The sequence below is a fragment of the Oncorhynchus nerka genome, unplaced genomic scaffold (assembly GCF_034236695.1).
Source record: "Oncorhynchus nerka isolate Pitt River unplaced genomic scaffold, Oner_Uvic_2.0 unplaced_scaffold_839, whole genome shotgun sequence".
In the NCBI taxonomy this organism is placed as follows: domain Eukaryota; kingdom Metazoa; phylum Chordata; class Actinopteri; order Salmoniformes; family Salmonidae; genus Oncorhynchus; species Oncorhynchus nerka.
Window position 1 is genome coordinate 229,656 of NW_027040431.1, and position 11,180 is coordinate 240,835.

Genomic DNA, 11,180 nt, shown 5'->3' on the forward strand with positions numbered 1-11,180 from the left:
TTTGTGTTGATATGTAGGTTACACCTCTCAGCCCCAACGCCTCTCTCCTATTGGACAGACAGTGTGTATTGATATGTAGGTTACACCTCTCAGCCCCAACGCCTCTCTCCTATTGGACAGACAGTGTGTATTGATATGTAGGTTACACCTCTCAGCCCCAACGCCTCTCTCCTATTGGACAGACAGTGTGTATTGATATGTAGGTTACACCTCTCAGCCCCAACGCCTCTCTCCTATTGGACAGACAGTGTGTGTTGATATGTAGGTTACACCTCTCAGCCCCAACGCCTCCTCTCCTATTGGACAGACAGTGTGTGTTGATATGTAGGTTACACCTCTCAGCCCCAACGCCTCTCCTATTGGACAGACAGTGTGTGTTGATATGTAGGTTACACCTCTCAGCCCCAACGCCTCTCCTATTGGACAGTTTGTGTGTGTTGATATGTAGGTTGCACCTCTCACACCTCTCAGCCAGTGTGTGTTGATAACGCTCTCTCCTATTGGACAGACAGTGTGTGTTGATATGTAGGTTACACCTCTCAGCCCCAACGCCTCTCTCCTATTGGACAGACAGTGTGTATTGATATGTAGGTTACACCTCTCAGCCCCAACGCCTCTCTCCTATTGGACAGACAGTGTGTGTTGATATGTAGGTTACACCTCTCAGCCCCAACGCCTCTCTCCTATTGGACAGACAGTGTGTGTTGATATGTAGGTTACACCTCTCAGCCCCAACGCCTCTCTCCTATTGGACAGACAGTGTGTGTGTTGATATGTAGGTTACACCTCTCAGCCCCAACGCCTCTCTCCTATTGGACAGTTTGTGTGTGTTGATATGTAGGTTACACCTCTCAGCCCCAACGCCTCTCTCCTATTGGACAGACAGTGTGTGTTGATATGTAGGTTACACCTCTCAGCCCCAACGCCTCTCCTATTGGACAGACAGTGTGTATTGATATGTAGGTTACACCTCTCAGCCACAACGCCTCTCTCCTATTGGACAGACAGTGTGTGTTGATATGTAGGTTACCACCTCTATTGGACAGACAGTTACACCTCTCCCAACGCCTCTCCTATTGGACAGACAGTTACACCTCTCCTATTGTGTGTTGATATGTAGGTTACACCTCTCAGCCCCAACGCCTCTCTCCTATTGGACAGACAGTGTGTGTTGATATGTAGGTTACACCTCTCTATTGGACAGCCCCAACGCCTCTCTCCTATTGGACAGTTTGTGTGTGTTGATATGTAGGTTACACCTCTCAGCTATTGGACAGTTTGTGTGTGTTGATATGTAGGTTACACCTCTCAGCCCCAACGCCTCTCTCCTATTGGACAGACAGTGTGTATTGATATGTAGGTTACCTCTCACAACGCCTCTCCTATTGGACAGACAGTGTGTGTTGATATGTAGGTTACACCTCTCAGCCCCAACGCCTCTCCTATTGGACAGACAGTGTGTGTTGATATGTAGGTTACACCTCTCAGCTCCCAACGCCTCTCTCCTATTGGACAGACAGTGTGTATTGATATGTAGGTTACACCTCTCAGCCCCAACGCCTCTCTCCCTATTGGACAGACAGTGTGTGTTGATATGTAGGTTACACCTCTGGACTATTGGACAGACAGTGTGTATTGATATGTAGGTTACACCTCTCAGCCCCAACCTCCTCTCTCCTATTGGACAGACAGTGTGTGTTGATATGTAGGTTACACCTCTCAGCCCCCAACGCCTCTCTCCTATTGGACAGACAGTGTGTGTTGATATGTAGGTTAGGTTACACCTCTCAGCCCCAACGCCTCTCCTATTGGACAGACAGTGTGTATTGATATGTAGGTTACACCTCAGCCCCAACGCCTCTCTCCTATTGGACAGTTTGTGTGTATTGATATGTAGGTTACACCTCTCAGCCCCAACGCCTCTCTCTATTGGACAGACAGTGTGTATTGATATGTAGGTTACACCTCTCAGCCCCAACAGTGTGTTGATAGACAGTGTGTGTTGATATGTAGGTTACACCTCTCAGCCCCAACGCCTCTCTCCTATTGGACAGACAGTGTGTATTGATATGTAGGTTACACCTCTCAGCCCCAACGCCTCTCCTATTGGACAGTTGTGTGTGTTGATATGTAGGTTACACCTCTCAGCCCCAACGCCTCTCTCCTATTGGACAGACAGTGTGTATTGATATGTAGGTTACACCTCTCAGCCCCAACGCCTCTCTATTGGACAGACAGTGTGTATTGATATGTAGGTTACACCTCTCAGCCCCAACGCCTCTCTCCTATTGGACAGACAGTGTGTATTGATATGTAGGTTACACCTCTCAGCCCCAACGCCTCTCCTATTGGACAGACAGTGTGTGTTGATATGTAGGTTACACCTCTCAGCCCCAACGCCTCTCTCCTATTGGACAGACAGTGTGTGTTGATATGTAGGTTACACCTCTCAGCCCCAACGCCTCTCTCCTATTGGACAGACAGTGTGTGTTGATATGTAGGTTACACCTCTCAGCCCCAACGCCTCTCCTATTGGACAGACAGTGTGTGTTGATATGTAGGTTACACCTCTCAGCCCCAACAGTGTGTATTGATATGTAGGCCTCTCTCCTATTGGACAGACAGTGTGTGTTGATATGTAGGTTACACCTCTCAGCCCCAACGCCTCTCTCCTATTGGACAGACAGTGTGTGTTGATATGTAGGTTACACCTCTCAGCCCCAACGCCTCTCTCCTATTGGACAGTTACACCTCTCTCCTATTGGACAGACAGTGTGTTGTTGATATGTAGGTTACACGCCTCTCTCTATTCAGCCCCAACGCCTCTCTCCTATTGGACAGACAGTGTGTATTGATATGTAGGTTACACCTCTCAGCCCCAACGCTCTCTCTCCTATTGGACAGCCTCTCTCCTATTGGACAGACAGTGTGTGTTGATATGTAGGTTACACCTCTCAGCCCCAACGCCTCTCTCCTATTGGACAGACAGTGTGTGTTGATATGTAGGTTACACCTCTCAGCCCCAACGCCTCTCTCCTATTGGACAGACAGTGTGTGTTGATATGTAGGTTACACCTCTCAGCCCCAACGCCTCTCCTATTGGACAGTTTGTGTGTGTTGATATGTAGGTTACACCTCTCAGCCCCAACGCCTCTCTCCTATTGGACAGACATTGATATGTTACACCTCTGCCTCTCTCCTATTGGACAGACAGTGTGTGTTGATATGTAGGTTACACCTCTCAGCCCCAACGCCTCTCCTATTGGACAGTTTGTGTGTGTTGATATGTAGGTTACACCTCTCAGCCCCAACGCCTCTCTCCTATTGGACAGACAGTGTGTGTTGATATGTAGGTTACACCTCTCAGCCCCAACGCCTCTCTCCTATTGGACAGAGTTACAGTGTGTGTTGATATGTAGGTTACACCTCTCAGCCCCAACGCCTCTCTCCTATTGGACAGACAGTGTGTGTTGATATGTAGGTTACACCTCTCAGCCCCAACGCCTCTCTCCTATTGGACAGACAGTGTGTATTGATATGTAGGTTACACCTCTCAGCCCCAACGCCTCTCCTATTGGACAGACAGTGTGTATTGATATGTAGGTTACACCTCTCAGCCCCAACGCCTCTCTCCTATTGGACAGACAGTGTGTGTTGATATGTAGGTTACACCTCTCAGCCCCAACACCTCTCTCCTATTGGACAGACAGTGTGTATTGATATGTAGGTTACACCTCTCAGCCCCAACGCCTCTCTCCTATTGGACAGACAGTGTGTGTTGATATGTAGGTTACACCTCTCAGCCCCAACGCCTCTCTCCTATTGGACAGACAGTGTGTGTTGATATGTAGGTTACACCTCTCTCCTATTGGACAGACAGTGTGTGTTGATATGTAGGTTACACCTCTCAGCCCCAACGCCTCTCTCCTATTGGACAGACAGTGTGTGTTGATATGTAGGTTACACCTCTCACACCTCTCTCCTATTGGACAGACAGTGTGTATTGATATGTAGGTTACACAACGCCTCTCCTATTGGACAGACAGTGTATTGATATGTGTTGATTGGACAGACAGTGTATTGATATGTAGGTTACACCTCTCAGCCCCAACGCCTCTCTCTATTGGACAGTTTGTGTGTGTTGATATGTAGGTTACACCTCTCAGCCCCAACGCCTCTCTCCTATTGGACAGACAGTGTGTGTTGATATGTAGGTTACACCTCTAGCCCACCTCTCTCCTATTGGACAGACAGTGTGTGTTGATATGTAGGTTACACCTCTCAGCCCCAACGCCTCTCCTATTGGACAGACAGTGTGTGTTGATATGTAGGTTACACCTCTCAGCCCCAACGCCTCTCTCCTATTGGACAGACAGTGTGTGTTGATATGTAGGTTACACCTCTCAGCCCCAACGCCTCTCTCCTATTGGACAGTTTGTGTGTGTTGATATGTAGGTTACACCTTCAGCCCCAACGCTCTCTCCTATTGGACAGACAGTGTGTGTTGATATGTAGGTTACACCTCTCAGCCCCAACGCCTCTCTCTATTGGACCTATTGGTTACACCTCTCAGCCCCAACGCCTCTCTCTTTGTGTGTTGATATGTAGGTTACACCTCTCAGCCCCAACGCCTCTCTCCTATTGGACAGTTTGTGTGTGTTGATATGTAGGTTACACCTCTCAGCCACAACGCCTCTCTCCTATTGGACAGTTTGTGTGTGTTGATATGTAGGTTACACCTCTCAGCCCCAACGCCTCTCTCCTATTGGACAGTTTGTGTGTGTTGATATGTAGGTTACACCTCTCAGCCCCAACGCCTCTCTCCTATTGGACAGTTTGTGTGTGTTGATATGTAGGTTACACCGCTCAGCCCCAACGCCTCTCTCCTATTGGACAGACAGTGTGTGTTGATATGTAGGTTACACCTCTCTCCTATTGGACAGACAGTGTGTGTTGATATGTAGGTTACACCTCTCAGCCCCAACGCCTCTCTCCTATTGGACAGACAGTGTGTATTGATATGTAGGTTACACCTCTCAGCCCCAACGCCTCTCTCCTATTGGACAGACAGTGTGTATTGATATGTAGGTTACACCTCTCAGCCACAACACCTCTCTCCTGGACAGACAGTGTGTTGATATGGACCTCTCAGACAACGCCTCTCTCCTATTGTGTATTGATATGTAGGTTACACCTCTCAGCCCCAACACCTCTCTCCTATTGGACAGACAGTGTGTATTGATATGTAGGTTACGCCTCTCTCCTATTGGACAGACAGTGTGTGTTGATATGTAGGTTACACCTCTCAGCCCCAACGCCTCTCTCCTATTGGACAGACAGTGTGTGTTGATATGTAGGTTACACCTCTCTCCTATTGGACGGTGTGTATTGATATGTAGGTTACACCTCTCTCCTATTGGACAGACAGTGTGTATTGATATGTAGGTTACACCTCTCTCCTATTGGACGGTGTGTATTGATATGTAGGTTACACCTCTCTCCTATTGGACAGACAGTGTGTATTGATATGTAGGTTACACCTCTCAGCCAAACGCCTCTCTCCTATTGGACAACGACAGTGTGTGTTGATATGTAGGTTACACCTCTCAGCCCCAACGCCTCTCTCCTATTGGACAGTCTGTGTGTGTTGATATGTAGGTTACACCTCTCAGCCCCAACGCCTCTCTCCTATTGGACAGTCTGTGTGTGTTGATATGTAGGTTACACCTCTCTCCTATTGGACAGACAGTGTGTGTTGATATGTAGGTTACACCTCTCAGCCACAACGCCTCTCTCCTATTGGACAGTTTGTGTGTTGATATGTAGGTTACACCTCTCTCCTATTGGACAGACAGTGTGTTGATATGTAGGTTACACCTCTCAGCCACAACGCCTCTCTCCTATTGGACAGTTTGTGTGTTGATATGTAGTTGCCCCAACGCCTCTCTCCTATTATGTATGTATCATATGTTACACACTCTCTCCTATTGGACAGACACCTCTCAGCCACAACGCCTCTCTCCTATTGGACAGTTTGTGTGTTGATATGTAGGTTACACCTCTCAGACACAACGCCTCTCTCCTATTGGACAGTTTGTGTGTTGATATGTAGGTTACACCTCTCTCCTATTGGACAGACAGTGTGTATTGATATGTAGGTTACACCTCTCAGCCCCAACGCCTCTCTCCTATTGGACAGACAGTGTGTATTGATATGTAGGTTACACCTCTCTCCTATTGGACAGACAGTGTGTGTTGATATGTAGGTTACACCTCTCAGCCACAACGCCTCTCTCCTATTGGACAGACAGTGTGTATTGATATGTAGGTTACACCTCTCAGCCCCAACACCTCTCTCCTATTGGACAGACAGTGTGTATTGATATGTAGGTTACACCTCTCAGCCCCAACGCCTCTCTCCTATTGGACAGACAGTGTGTATTGATATGTAGGTTACACCTCTCAGCCCCAACGCCTCTCTCCTATTGGACATACAGTGTGTATTGATATGTAGGTTACACCTCTCAGCCCCAACGCCTCTCTCCTATTGGACAGACAGTGTGTGTTGATATGTAGGTTACACCTCTCAGCCCCAACGCCTCTCTCCTATTGGACAGACAGTGTGTGTTGATATGTAGGTTACACCTCTCAGCCAAACGCCTCTCTCCTATTGGACAACGACAGTGTGTATTGATATGTAGGTTACACCTCTCAGCCCCAACACCTCTCTCCTATTGGACAGACAGTGTGTATTGATATGTAGGTTACACCTCTCTCCTATTGGACGGTGTGTATTGATATGTAGGTTACACCTCTCTCCTATTGGACAGACAGTGTGTATTGATATGTAGGTTACACCTCTCTCCTATTGGACAGACAGTGTGTGTTGATATGTAGGTTACACCTCTCAGAAACAACACCTCTCTCCTATTGGACAGACAGTGTGTATTGATATGTAGGTTACACCTCTCTCCTATTGGACAGACAGTGTGTGTTGATATGTAGGTTACACCTCTCAGAAACAACACCTCTCTCCTATTGGACAGACAGTGTGTATTGATATGTAGGTTACACCTCTCTCCTATTGGACAGACAGTGTGTATTGATATGTAGGTTACACCTCTCTCCTATTGGACAGACAGTGTGTATTGATATGTAGGTTACACCTCTCTCCTATTGGACAGACAGTGTGTATTGATATGTAGGTTACACCTCTCTCCTATTGGACAGACAGTGTGTATTGATATGTAGGTTACACCTCTCTCCTATTGGACAGACAGTGTGTATTGATATGTAGGTTACACCTCTCAGCCCCAACACCTCTCTCCTATTGGACAGACAGTGTGTATTGATATGTAGGTTACACCTCTCTCCTATTGGACAGACAGTGTGTATTGATATGTAGGTTACACCTCTCTCCTATTGGACAGACAGTGTGTATTGATATGTAGGTTACGTGTGCCTTTATTTTATTACATAGTTCTGTTCTTGTCTGTTAATGTTCTGTGTTCTGTGTTCTGTCATGTTTCATGTTCTGTGTCCTGTCATGTTTCATGTTCTGTGTTCTAGAAGACAGACAGACAGACAGACAGACAGACAGACAGACAGACAGACAGACAGACAGACAGACAGACAGACAGACAGACAGACAGACAGACAGACAGGCAGACAGGCAGACAGACAGACAGGGCCTGTATTAGCCCCTACAGACAGACAGGCAGGCAGGCAGGCTGGCAGGCAGGCAGGCAGGCAGGCAGGCACAGGGCCTGTTTTAGCCCCTACAGACAGACAGACAGACAGACAGACAGACAGACAGACAGACAGACAGACAGACATTTACATTTACATTTAAGTCATTTAGCAGACGCTCTTATCCAGAGCGACTTACAAATTGGTGCATTCACCTTATGACATCCAGTGGAACAGCCACTTTACAATAGTGCATCTAAATCTTTTAAGGGGGTGTGAGAAGGATTACTTTATCCTATCCTAGGTATTCCTTAAAGAGGTGGGGTTTCAGGTGTCTCCGGAAGGTGGTGATTGACTCCGCTGTCCTGGCGTCGTGAGGGAGTTTGTTCCACCATTGGGGGGCCAGAGCAGCGAACAGTTTTGACTGGGCTGAGCGGGAACTGTACTTCCTCAGTGGTAGGGAGGCGAGCAGGCCAGAGGTGGATGAACGCAGTGCCCTTGTTTGGGTGTAGGGCCTGATCAGAGCCTGGAGGTACTGAGGTGCCGTTCCCTCACAGCTCCGTAGGCAAGCACCATGGTCTTGTAGCGGATGCGAGCTTCAACTGGAAGCCAGTGGAGAGAGCGGAGGAGCGGGGTGACGTGAGAGAACTTGGGAAGGTTGAACACCAGACGGGCTGCGGCGTTCTGGATGAGTTGTAGGGGTTTAATGGCACAGGCAGGGAGCCCAGCCAACAGCGAGTTGCAGTAATCCAGACGGGAGATGACAAGTGCCTGTCTATTAGGCTTCCTGTGTGAGGCAGGGTCGTAGTCTGCGGATGTTGTAGAGCATGAACCTACAGGAACGGGCCACCGCCTTGATGTTAGTTGAGAACGACAGGGTGTTGTCCAGGATCACGCCAAGGTTCTTAGCGCTCTGGGAGGAGGACACAATGGAGTTGTCAACCGTGATGGCGAGATCATGGAACGGGCAGTCCTTCCCCGGGAGGAAGAGCAGCTCCGTCTTGCCGAGGTTCAGCTTGAGGTGGTGATCCGTCATCAGACAGACAGACAGACAGACAGACAGACAGACAGACAGACAGACAGACAGACAGACAGACAGGGCCTGTGTTTTAGCCCCGACAGACAGACAGACAGACAGACAGACAGACAGACAGACAGACAGACAGACAGACAGACAGACAGACAGACAGACAGACAGACAGACAGACAGACAGGGCCTGTGTTTTAGCCCCTACAGACAGACAGACGGCCTGTGTTTTAGCCCCTACAGACAGACAGACAGGGCCTGTGTTTTAGCCCCTACAGACAGACAGACAGACAGACAGACAGGGCCTGTGTTTTAGCCCCTACAGACAGACAGGGCCTGTGTTTTAGCCCCTACAGAGTGACTGACAGCCAGGGGACAGTAACACCATGCTCTGTGTCTCTGCGTTAATCCTCCCAGAGACAGCCACCCATGACATTTCATTAGTCCATTCTCTGCTGCTACTTCCTATTAAGGAGTCCTCTCTGGATCTGACAGGTCTGGAGGAAGAGGACAAAGATGTGCCCTACATAGGGGACAGTGTTCGATTAGGGGCTGGGTTAGGTGATGGGTTAGGGGCTGGGTTAGGGGCTGGGTTAGGGGCTGGGTTAGGTGTTTGGTTAGGAGCTGGGCTAGGGGCTGGGCTAGGGAATGGGTTAGGAGCTGGGTTAGGGGCTGGGTTAGGGGCTGGGTTAGGGTCTGGGTTAGGGGCTGGGTTAGGGGCTGGGTTAGGTGTTTGGTTAGGAGCTGGGCTAGGGGCTGGGCTAGGGAATGGGTTAGGAGCTGGGTTAGGGGCTGGGTTAGGGGCTGGGTTAGGGTCTGGGTTAGGGGCTGGGCTGGGTTAGGAGCTGGGTTAGGGGCTGGGTTAAGTGCTAGGTTAGGGGCTGGGATAGGGAATGGGTTAGGGGCTGGGCTAGGAGCTGGGATAGGGGATGGGTTAGGTGTTTGGTTAGGAGCTGGGCTAGGGGCTGGGCTAGGGAATGGGTTAGGAGCTGGGTTAGGGGCTGGGTTAGGGGCTGGGATAGCTGGGGAATGGGTTAGGGGCTGGGTTTGTTTCTGGGTTGGGGCTGGGTGCTGGGTTAGGGGCTGGGCTGGGTGCTGGGTTGGGTTAGGGGCTGGGTGCTGGGTTAGGGGCTGGGTTAGGGTCTGGGTTGGGAGATGAGTTAGGGGCTGGGTTAGGGGCTGGGTGCTGGGTTAGGGGCTGGGTTAGGGGCTGGGTGCTGGGTTAGGGGCTGGGTTAGGGGCTGGGCGCTGGGTTAGGGGCTGGGTTAGGGGCTGAGTTAGGGAAGGGCTAGGTTGGTGGCTGGGTTAGGAGCTGGGTTAGGGGCTGGGTTAAGTGCTGGGTTAGGGGCTGGGCTAGGAGCTGGGTTAGGTGTTTGGTTAGGAGCTGTGCTAGGGGCTGGGCTAGGGAATGGGTTAGGAGCTGGGTTAGGGGCTGGGTTAGGGGCTGGGATAGGGAATGGGTTAGGGGCTGGGCTAGGAGCTGGGTTAGGGGATGGGTTAGGTGTTTGGTTAGGAGCTGTGCTAGGGGCTGGGCTAGGGAATGGGTTAGGGGCTGGGTTAGGGGCTGGGTTAGAAGATGGGTTAGAGGCTGGGTAGCACCTCTGTCTCTCATTCTCTGTCACCAGAGATATTGGACTGAGTCGGTAGGGTCCTAGTCTTCACATGTTATATCTGTCTTTATGTCCTAGTCTATATCTGTCTGTATGTCCTAGTCTATATCTGTCTGTATGTCCTAGTCTATATCTATATGCATGTCCTAGTCTTCACATGTTATATCTGTCTTTATGTCCTAGTCTATATCTGTCTGTATGTCCTAGTCTATATCTGTCTGTATGTCCTAGTCTATATCTATATGCATGTCCTAGTCTTCACATGTTATATCTGTCTTTATGTCCTAGTCTATATCTGTCTGTATGTCCTAGTCTATATCTATCTGCATGTCCTAGTCTATATCTGTCTGTATGTCCTAGTCTTCACATGTTATATCTATCTGTATGTCCTAGTCTATATCTATCTGCATGTCCTAGTCTATATCTGTCTGTATGTCCTAGTCTATATCTATCTGCATGTCCTAGTCTATATATATCTGTATGTCCTAGTCTATATCTATCTGTATGTCCTAGTCTATATCTATCTGTATGTCCTAGTCTATATCTATCTGTATGTCCTAGTCAATATCTGTCTGCATGTCCTAGTCTATATCTATCTGCATGTCCTAGTCTTCACATGTTATATCTGTCTTTATGTCCTAGTCTATATCTGTCTGTATGTCCTAGTCTATATCTGTCTGCATGTCCTAGTCTATATCTATCTGTATGTCCTAGTCTATATCTATCTGTATGTCCTAGTCTATATCTATCTGTATGTCCTAGTCTATATCTGTCTGTATGTCCTAGTCTATATCTATCTGTATGTCCTAGTCTATATCTATCTGTATGCCCTAGTCTATACCTGTCTGTATGTC